Genomic DNA, 11,424 nt, shown 5'->3' with positions numbered 1-11,424 from the left:
CTTTGTCTTCATTGAAACTAACACATGACATACTTCCAAATGAAATGCCACTGCACCAATCACTCAAATTAAATTCTCCTTTTTCCAAACTCCAACGAGGTGACTAATTAGCGGTAATTAAAGAAGAATTTAACATATATAATAAGAGTTTTATGACCAAATTAAAGTTGGTAAATAGTAAATGTATTATAATAAGTTAGGTCGTAAGTAGCGATTGGTGGGGTGAGGTGCCAATCGATGTGAGTGCATGCATGAGTAATTAAGATATGTGTTCTTTTATATTTATATGAAGTGATGGCTCTTGCCTTCTGAGACAACCAAAATGACACCCCCCGTCTTCATCAATTTAAATGGTGGACCTCGGGCCGTCCGCCGCAATATTGGATATGATGAGGGTACTTTGCTAGGCCGGTCATATTTCCACCGCCACGATCAAGGTGCAATAATAATCATATTTAGTGGACACGTGGCACTTTCCCAGCTGATCAACACTATTTGTAGACCAGAAAGCTGGATTATTTTTTTGATATATAAGAACGCCGCATCATATAAAGAAAACACATATTTCTTGATTATTTTTTTGATGTTAATTAAGATTGAAACTCAAAATAATCTAGAGACCATAAAAGATTTATAGTCCCAATTTATAAAGGCCATTCCCTATAACCCAATTGTTTTAATTTAATTATAATGCCACAAACTTCTATGCATTAGTGCTATATATCATTATTAGTCTTTGGGTAATATAATACTGTATAATATATACATGCAAGTATAATTTATGTGTCTTTCGTATACGAATATCATTTGGTACATGATTTGCCTCTAATAACTTATATTACGTACATTTAATTAAATATAAATTAATCTTCTTGCAAACGTACGTGCATCATGAGCTAAAACCGCAGGGCAGTAGAGTTGTATATAATACTATATATTAGCTAATTAATTTTAAAATAATAAGAAAACATGTGTATACATGATAGTTTCTACCCACTATATATTCAGGTCCCCACAAGAAAATGCCTTGCTCCTTCTTCAAGCTAAGAAAAAAATTATCAATCATGGAACACTGATCGACCATCTCCATTCAAAACTCTCGAAATTTCTTGTTATCATTTGACTTTTAACTGTGTCTGGTCAAGTTATTAGCCCTTCAATTCTTTATGTTTTTGCTTCTTCATTATAACACAAGCTACCCCCCAAAACTTCTTCATTATAACACAAGCTACCCCCCAAAAAACAAAAAAGAGCAGAATAATAATAATACTACTACTAATTCATTTTACATAGCGGTAACACTTTTTTCTAGGAATAAATGTATTATAACTTTGAGTTGAAGGGATCTAAACATCTTTCGTTCTTCATCTCTTTTACTTTTGGGGTGTAATTTAAGAATAAAGTACACCATGGAATTTCTTGTTTATCTACCAAACAATATAAATCAATATTAATACAGTTTTATTAGTCTATGTGTCACTTATAATTACCACATAATTTTGTTTCAACTTTCAAGATATCCTAAGGAAACCTTGCAAGATATCTCACCGATCATCATAATGATATCGTAACCACAAGTTCAAAAATATTTCTGAACAAGATCTGATCTCTCTCTCTCTCATAATACTCATGCATATATTTGTGAATATTAATTTGATGTACATGTACTAGTTAGTTTATAGTTTAATTAATGTCTAAAAGAATGATTAGAGATGTGTTTACTTATATACGTTAGGTGGGGCTTTAGAGAGCAAATATTACAGTGTTTTTTTTTTTTTTCTCTAATTTTTTTCTCATCATTAATTTAGACCACTAATTACAGTAACAACTTAATTATGAAATTTTGTTTAATCATTTAAACCTATATGTAAATATAGCTTTATGCATGATTTAAGAAGTTCCTTGTAATTAAAACTTAAAAGGGCTTCATTGATAAGGCTTTGACTGAACTGGTCATGAATTGGATCAGATCAGGGTTGGTGGCATCAAATAAATTTACCTCATATAGATATATGTGCATGAAAAGGGAATAATATATATATATATATATTGGGTAATTTCTCATGGACATGATTTGAGTTTAAGTAATTTAAGTTTGGTTAGTTATAAAGGAAGGAAATCGAAACACGTCGATTAGTCATAAGAGCTGTAATTGTCGAGAAAACACCACATGATTGAGTGTTGTTACAGGGAAGAGAAGAGATCGTAAAACCATTTTACCTTTACGCTTAGTTTATCATATTAGGTGTACGCAAATTTATTGCTTTTTTGGGTAGCAAATACGATCTGCCTTTTACCCAACGATAAAGCATACATAATCATACTACACACATGCTGTATTTCTCGTAAATTAAAGCATAATTAATCTTTTTTTATGACCCCTATTCAAAGAGAAACAATTAATGAATTATTCTGATAAGTTGATTAATATCTTATAAATTTGAGTTGGGTTATGTTGATGCGTGATTTGGACATCAACGACTCGCATGTGCAAAGTGCTAAATAGCTCTTAGAAATTACACGTGAATAAATATGATAATCTAATGCATAGATTGAATAATAAATAAAAGACGATTTTTAAAGTGGTTTGGATGTCTAACGCAAGTCCTACATCCACTATTATTTTATTATTCTCTGACTTTTTTTTCTGATATTGTCTGTAAGATGTACAAAAATAGAGAAATGTTTTGTTTATAGAGAAAAAATAATAAAGCTCAAATGTTTGTCTAGCTCTCATATGCCCAGCCAGCCCATTTATATACCTTTGAAATCAATATAATGACTGCTTTTATAAGTTTTCTTGACATGTAGGGACCACTCCTTAATCCTTATCTTAAAATGAAATAGGATCGATATAAAATATCTCTTGGAGGTGGTTTGGGTTTTTGATAGCTAATACCACCTTATCTTTAAGTGTTTGTTGAACTCATTGGTAGTGCTGACACCAGTGTGTATTTTTGGCACAATAGAACCCCCGCAGTTTTTAGAGTGTGTAATTGCACTTCAAAAACTCATGTCTTAGATCTAAATGGTTGTCACACTATAAGCTACGGTCTCAAACTGAAGAGCTGGAACTATGTTTGGCATAATCGGGTGTTGAGAGCTAGGACTGCGATCTGAGCACTTGGAGCGATTTGAAGCTGAGCAGGAACTGATAACTAACATAAAAGGCCCAATAGATGAATTCCTGAAGAGAGCTAACGCTAGAAGCCCAAATGCACGACTTAGAGGCCTTAAACGGACAAGTCAACTTAAAACAACCATAACTTTTGATTCGAGAGTGAGTTTTGGAGCCCGTAAGATATCCACGAAAAGCTTTTTTCGAGCTTTACGTCGTGGCAACTAGGGGACCGAGTTGAGACCATTTTCAGGGCCAAAATCCATCGTTTCGGGGCTGTTTTGAGTTTTCTACGCGTTTTTTCTGACGCTAGCAGTTGGTCGCAATCTGATAACTGAGAACTGATCGCGATTTGAGAATTGAGAACACGACCTGAGGTTGTTTGCAATCTCAGAGTTGAGAGCTGATCGTGATTTGAGAGCTAGGAGCTGATCGCGATTTGAGAACTGAGAACACTACCTGAGGTTGTTCGCAATCTCAGAGCTTATCATTATTTGAGAACTGAGTGCGATCTGAGAGCTGAGAACACGACCTAAGGTTGTTCACAATCTTAGAGCTAAGAGCTAATCGCAATTTGAGAAGGGCTCAACTTGAGAGCTTAAGGCGTGCGATCTGAACGATCCACAGCGTGCGATCTCAAGCAAACGAACTAGTTTATGAGCTCGATTAGAAAGCATAAGGAGCTCGATATAAGGCGCAAGGAGCTTTAATCTGAGAACTCGAGAGCTCTTTGCGATTTGAGAGCAGAATGAGTTCGATCAGAAAGCATATAGCATAAAGAGTTTGATCAGAAAACGCGAAGATTGATATGAGAACACAAGGAGTTCGATTAGAAAGCATGAAGCTTGATCTGATAACTCGAGATCAGCGATCTAAGCGCTCAAAACGTGATTTGGGTGCTCATAAGCATGATCTGGCCACTCGAAAGCACAATCTAAATGATCAGAACGCGTGATCTCAACGATCTTGAACGCGCGATCTAAGTGCTCGGAAGCATGATCTAAGAGCTCTGATGCATGCGATCTGTGATCTGACCACGTGATCTGAGAGCTCTGATGCGTGCGATCTGCGATCTTGTCACAAGATTTGAGGACTCTGATGCGTGCGATCTACGATCTAACCACACGATCTGAGAGCTCTGATGCGTGCGATCTTTGATCTGACCACGCGATTTGAGAGCTCTGACACGTGTGATCTCCGATCTGTCCACTCAATCTGAGAACTTTGAGAAGTTGGATGCATGTGATCTACGATCTGACTATACGATCTGAGAGTTTTGATGCGTGCGATCTTCGATCTGACCACGTGATCTAAGAGTTGTGATGCATGCGATCTTCGATCTGACCACGTGATCTGAGAGTTGTGGTGCATGCGATCTGCAATCTGGCCACACGATCTGAGAGCTCTGATGCATGTGAACTTCGATTTGACCACGCGATCTGAGAGCTCTAATATGTGTGATCTATGATCTGACCACATAATCTGAGAGCTCTGATCTAGAACAGGCTTCATATTTTCACATTTGATAACGCGAAGATTTTGAGGCTTGTTAGAAAAAACATTAGAGCTGATGTGAATCATGTCCTCCTTCTAGCGCCAAACTGTTGATGCGTGATTTGGATACCAACGACTCGCAAGTGCAAAGTGTTAAGTAGCTCTAAGAAATTACACGTGAATAAATATGATAATCTAATACAGAGATTGAATAATAAATAAAAGATGATTTTTAAAGTGGTTCGGATGCCTAACACTAGTCCTACGTCCGTTGTTATTTTATTATTTTCTAACTCTTTTTCTGATATTGCCTATAAGACGTACAAAAATGGAGAAATGTTTTGTTTACAGAGAAAAAAATAATAAAGCTCAAATGTTTGCCTAGCTCTCATATGCTCAACCAACCCCTTTTTTATGAAGAGAGGTGCCCATTTATACACTTTTGATGTCAATGTAATGAGTGTTTTTGCAAGTTATGTTGACACATGGGGACCACTCCTTAATCTTTATCTTAAAATGAGACAGGATTGATATAAAATATCTCTTTGAGATAGTTTGAGTTTTTGACAGTTAATACCACCCTATCTTTAAGTGCTTGTTAAACTCTGATTGGTGATGCTGATATTAGTGTGTATTTTTGGCACAACAGGTTATAATTAAATTCAAATATTTGAGTTCATCCATATGAAATGTAGAATTAGCTAATACATAATACAAGTTACATATATTTTTTATTTCCATTTACACAGTAAGAAAAAGAATGGTGTTATTTGAACCTAACAAAACATTTTCTAAGCCCCAATTTAGATAAATTTTATTTAAAAAAATTAACTTTAAAATAGATTTCAATTTTTCTTAGATTCAATAGTACCACAATCTCATTTATTTTCAAAGGATTTATATCTTTCCAATCTATTTATCCCTCTCATTCTATATTTATCTTTCTCGTTTGTTTTTCTACAGTAATTGGGTTAATCTTTCAATTGTTTCGTGGTTATGGAAATAGCTAAACAAATATGTATAAAAATATTATCCGGTAGCTTTATACCATATTATATACGTTTAGCTTATATTTAATTAATAACTAGGATATTGAACAATATTTCTTTTATTTATGTTTTTAAGATATATCACCTTTCACATCATTCCTCAACTTCGTAATAGAAATAAATAGTAGATAATATATAAGAGGATAAAGGTTTTGGCTTTTAATGTCCTGAATATATAGTAGATATTGAACAATTTTTTTTCATGATCAAACCTCTTTCTCGTTCGTAAAGTTGTTATAAATATAATGTAATGACTACCTAGTACCTTCATCCTTAATTCCTTTACAAATTTGGATTATGTATATAATTCAAATTTGTCCAGAAATTGTTATATGTATAATAGATACTTTCTCATATTGTTAAAATTGTTTTTAAATGACTTAAAATAATTTGATTGTGTATTACTGAATTATTTTCAATACTACTATAGAGTAACATCTCATTAATTTCCTCAAATATCTCAACTATATATTAATTCTCAATATTTTGGCCATTTTAATAACAATATATAGTAACACATTTCATAACTATTAACTAAATAGATTACTCACATTAGATCATTGTAGATGCAAAAATCTACCGTCATGAAAATAGGGTCTGATCCCGTGAGATTGAGGCCACTGAAAATCCGCTAGACCTGCACACATGAAAGAGCAAGCGTGAAGCTTCCGGAAAACACCGGGGTGGTGTTTGCCGTAGGCACTCCGACGCTCAAGTCAGCAATGCTGAAAGAGATTTAATAAGAATTAAGGAAAAGAAGAATTACCAGGAGTCTTGTCGGAGGCTAGGACTACGGCGGAGACGTCGGGTTCGTGGGAGCAAGAACTTAGGAGCAAATAGATGGTTTTGAGTAGTGTAGATTGATTGTGGGAGATTGCATGCTTAATGAGAGGGCAAGCCTCTGTTTTTATAGTGAACCCAAGGGGTTGGAATCCTAGTAAGACTTTAAGTCCTCTTTTGGGAGATAATCCCTATCATAAAAGAGATATGATTTCTTTCCCTTATCAAATTAAGTTTAATAGTTTAAGTAAGATTTGGAATCTTAGTAGAAGAGGAAATAGAATGGGATTCTGATTTCTTATTTATGGACTGTTGCAAGCTATCGGGCTGAAACCTAATTTAGCTGAATTTATAGGATAACCCAACTAGTAGAGTGGGTAGTTCACAAGGTGATTTTAAGCATAGGCTCGATTGGGATTGGGTTAAGGCCTTGGGCCATGATATGTTTATTTCGTTATTGGGCCTCGTCAAGCCCAAGACGATTTTTGGCCCTAACAGTTAGCCCCCCACTCTCTAAGTTAAAGAGTATTTAGCTTAAAGAGTAGATTTAATCGAATGTGTAAACTTATGAATCGGGCTGGGCCGATCGAAGGTGTAAACTCGTGAATCGGGCTGGGCCGATCGAAGGTGTAAACTCATGAATCGGGCAGGGTCGATCAAAGGTGTAAAGTCGTGAATCGGGCAGGGCCGATTTGAAGGTGTAAACTCATGAATCGGGCAAGGCCAATTCAAAGGTGTAACTCGTGAATCGGGCAGGACCGATTAGAAGGTGTAGATCTATGGATCAGGCAAGGCCAATCTGAAGGTGTAAATTCGTGGATCGAGCAGGGTCAATGCAAGGGTGTAAATTCGTGGATCGAGCAAGGCCAATCTGAAGGTGTAAATCCATGGACCGGGCAAGGCCGATCCGAAGGTGTAAATCTGTAGATCGAGCAGGGTCGATCTGAAGATGTAAATCCATAGATTGGGCGGACCGATCCGAAGGTGTAAATTAGTGAATCGAGCAGGGTTGATCCGAAGGTGTAAATCAATAAATCGGTCTGGGCCGATTGAAGGTGATCATAGTAGACGATTTAAAACAACTTCATATGGTATCTCGCATGGTGTACAGTTATTCATAATAAATTGAATAAAAGAAGTAATGGCATGCATGTGCTAGACCAAATGAAAGATAAAACTCAAATGGAAAATGTCATGCATGTATCAAGTAACAAGCCGCATGGAGAAGTGATGCAAGACCAAGGGAAGGATAATCTTACTTGGAGAAGTAACATGCCTGGCACGCATGTTTTAAGCAACAAGCGAATGAGGTGTTTGGTGACTCGTCCTGTTGCATTGTCTTAAGCATGATGAGTGGATATGAGAGCTTTTCCCTTTTATGTGTTGCCGCCCATGCTTGCTGGACTGAGTGGATATAGGCTATCCTAATTGACTAGCTAAGTGGAGTATAATTAGTTTTAGTGTGCTTAACTTGTGAATTTCCATTACTCCGCTCTTTCCACTTTCCACTCAGTTGATCGAGATGAATAAAACCGCGTAGTAGGCGTCTCGAGTGGAATGCATCAAGATCTAATGTCGTATGGGAAACAAATGACGCTGAGTAGAGAAGGTGTAACAAGTGTGAATGTTTGTCTTTGGCCTCCAAGTTTCGAATGTGGGACATTGGTTGACGGATGAGTGCTTGGTAACATGTCATGCTGTGGCATTTTCTGCATGTTGAGTGATATGTAGGTGGAGGTTTGTTCAATTGGTCAAGAGTTGAGTCAGGCTAGTTGAGGAATATTGGAGAGTGCCGAATGAGGTTACATGGGCGAGCAGAGTGGAGCCAGGAGTGTCAACTAGGTAGTAATGGAAATTCACAAGTCAAGCACACTAAAACTAATTATATTCCACTTAGCTATTCAATTAGGTTAGCTTATATCCACTCAGTCCAGCAAGCATGGGCGGCAACACATAAAAGGGAAAAGCTCTCATATCCACTCAGCATGCTTAAGACGGTGCAACAGGACGAGTCACCAAACACCTCATTCGCTTGTTGCTTAAAACATGCGTGCCAGGCATGTTACTTCTTCAAGTAAGATTATCCTTCCCTTGGTCTTGCATCACTTCTCCATGCAGCTTGTTACTTGATACATGCATGCCATTTTCCATTTGAGTTTTATCTTTCATTTGGTCTAGCACATGCACGCCATTACTTCTTTTATTCAATTTATTATGAATAACTGTACACCATGCGAGATACCATATGAAATTGTTTTAAATAGTCTACTATGATCACCTTCAATCGGCCCAGACCGATTTATTGATTTACACCTTCGGATCGACCCTGCTCGATTCACTAATTTACCCCTTCGGATCGACCCTGCTCGATTCACTAATTTACACCTTCGAATCGGCCCTACCTGATCTATGGATTTACACCTTTGGATCGACCCTACTCGATCCACGGATTTACACCTTTAGATCGACCTTGCCCGATCCACAGATCTACACCTTCGAATCGGCCCTGCCCGATTCACGAGTTACAACTTTGAATCGGCCTTGCCCGATTCATGAGTTCACACCTTCAAATCAGCCTTGCCCGATTCACGACTCTACACCTTTGATCGGCCCTGCCCAATTCATGAGTTTACACCTTCAATCGGCCCGACCCGATTCATGAGTTTACATCTTCGATCGGCCTGGCCCGATTCATGAGTTTACACCTTCAATCGGCCCAGCCTAATTCATAAGTTTACACATTCGATTAAATCTACTCTCTAAGCTAAATACTCTTTAACTTAGAGAGTGGGGGGCTAACTGTTAGGGCCAAAAATAGTCTTGGGCTTGACGAGGCCCAATAACGAAATAAACATGTCATGGCCCAAGGCCTCAACCCAATCCCGATTGGGCCTACGCTTAAAATCACCTTGTGAACTACCCACTCTACTAGTTGGGTTATCCTATAAGTTCAACTAAACTGGGTTTCAGCCCGATAGCCTGCAACAGTCCATAAATAGGAAATCAGAATCTCATTCTATTTCCTCTTCTACTAAGATTCCAAATCTTACTTAAACTATTAAACTTAATCTGATAAGGGAAAGAAATCATATCTCTTTTATGATAGGGATTATCTCCCAAAAGAGGACTCAATGTCCTACTAGGATTCCAACCCCTTGGGTTCACTATAAAAACAGAGGCTTGCCCTCTCATTAAGCATGCAATCTCCCACAGTCAATCTACACTACTCAAAACCATCTATTTGCTCCTAAGTTCTTGCTCTCAAGAACCTGACGCCTCCGTCGTAGTCCTAGCCTCCGACAAGACTCCTGGTAATTCTTCTTCTCCTTAATTCTTTTTAAATCTCTTTCAGCCTTGCTGACTTGAGCGTCGGAGTGCCTACGGCAAACACCACCCCGGTGTTTTCCGGAAGCTTCACGCTTGTTCTTTCATGTGTGCAGGTCTAGCGGATTGTCAGTGACCTTAATCTCACTGGATTAGACCCTATTTTCATGACGGTAGATTTTTGTATCTACAATCATAATTACTGGCGTTTTCTTCCTTATCATAACTTATAAAGAAATTTAGCATGCATTCATCTATAAGAGAAGATAACTCATGTATATGATGTTGTAAAATATATCAAACATTTAATAATATAATATATATAAAAAAAGTCATAATTAATTTTTTTAACTAAAATTTCACCTCTACAAATAAATTCTTGAATGGAAATTAATTTCACTTTGTATAGTTGATGGTTGCAACTAATTTTTGGAATTGGTCGATGAAATTTACCACAAAACTAAAAAGGAAATGTTAAAATTATTTATGAAATTTTCAAAAATAAATTATTTAAAAATATATTGAAACAAATATAATCATTTTGGCAAGTGTATACCATTCAAAAGAATCCGTACATGTAAAAGATCCATTAATTTGTCTGGTAGGCTCAGACGTTTTGGTTAATATTTTTGAGAGCTTAATTTTAGGAAAATTTACTTAGTTGATCCTTTTTTAAAAGTGATTTAAAAAAATAACTAATTTCAGCAAAGTAATAGACCGTGTTTTGACAGAGTACAGTTAGACCTAGCAAAACGGGTGGATGGGCCAAACCCAAAACAGATTGATCTAAATAGGTCCAAAATATTATATCTGCAACCTACCCTATGTGGGCACAGGTGGACCCGTGGGTATTTTACTGTTTACACAAGTTTTCAATTCTTACAATTATACCCCCATAATTTCTGCATTTTTCATATTTTACAGTTACACCCCGACACGAGTTGAAACACTGACTGACTGAATTATACAATTTGTCAACAAAGGCTCTATTACAAATGAAACCAGCAAAAAAATCCATATCAATACATTAAACTTCACAATCTTTAACTCAATTCACACTAACAGCAAAACTACAAATACTCAACAAACATTATTTTAACAGACCTTGAAATTAGTTTAGTTTAGTGATACTTAATGCGCAAGAGTCTGTAACTTAATTATTTTAGTTTTTGATAACAAATAAAGACAATGAAACTCATTTTACAAATAAATGTAACTTGTGCGGCGTGATCTAGCTCCATTCAATAAAAGAAATAAAATTACTCAAAATTCAAACACCAGCCAGGGCTATAAACTAACAGATAGTTATTTAAGCTTAATGCATAGGAAATCACACAATGTTAAAGCATCAAAAGAATACCAAGTATCCCTCGCTTTCTTCCGCACAGAAATAAATAGCAAACTACTCTAACAAAAAGATGGGTGCCTAAACTTCAAAATTGCTAAATTGAACATAAAACCCTCAACTCAATCACAAGAAAACAAGAGAAATTACTAGCCTAGGCCCATAAAACAAATGTCAACATGCATAATGTTCAGTAAAGCAATTACAGCTTCAGGCCCTCTTACCTCATATTGCCCAAAAAAAGTTTAAAACGAAAACATGTACATGTTTCTAACTAGGAGATCAAATTACACAACACAAAATCAGCCATAACT

The sequence above is a fragment of the Pistacia vera genome, unplaced genomic scaffold, assembly GCF_008641045.1.
Source record: "Pistacia vera cultivar Batoury unplaced genomic scaffold, PisVer_v2 Contig548, whole genome shotgun sequence".
NCBI lineage: Eukaryota > Viridiplantae > Streptophyta > Magnoliopsida > Sapindales > Anacardiaceae > Pistacia > Pistacia vera.
The sequence above is the reverse complement of the archived record's forward strand: the minus strand, read 5'-3'. Positions refer to the sequence as shown.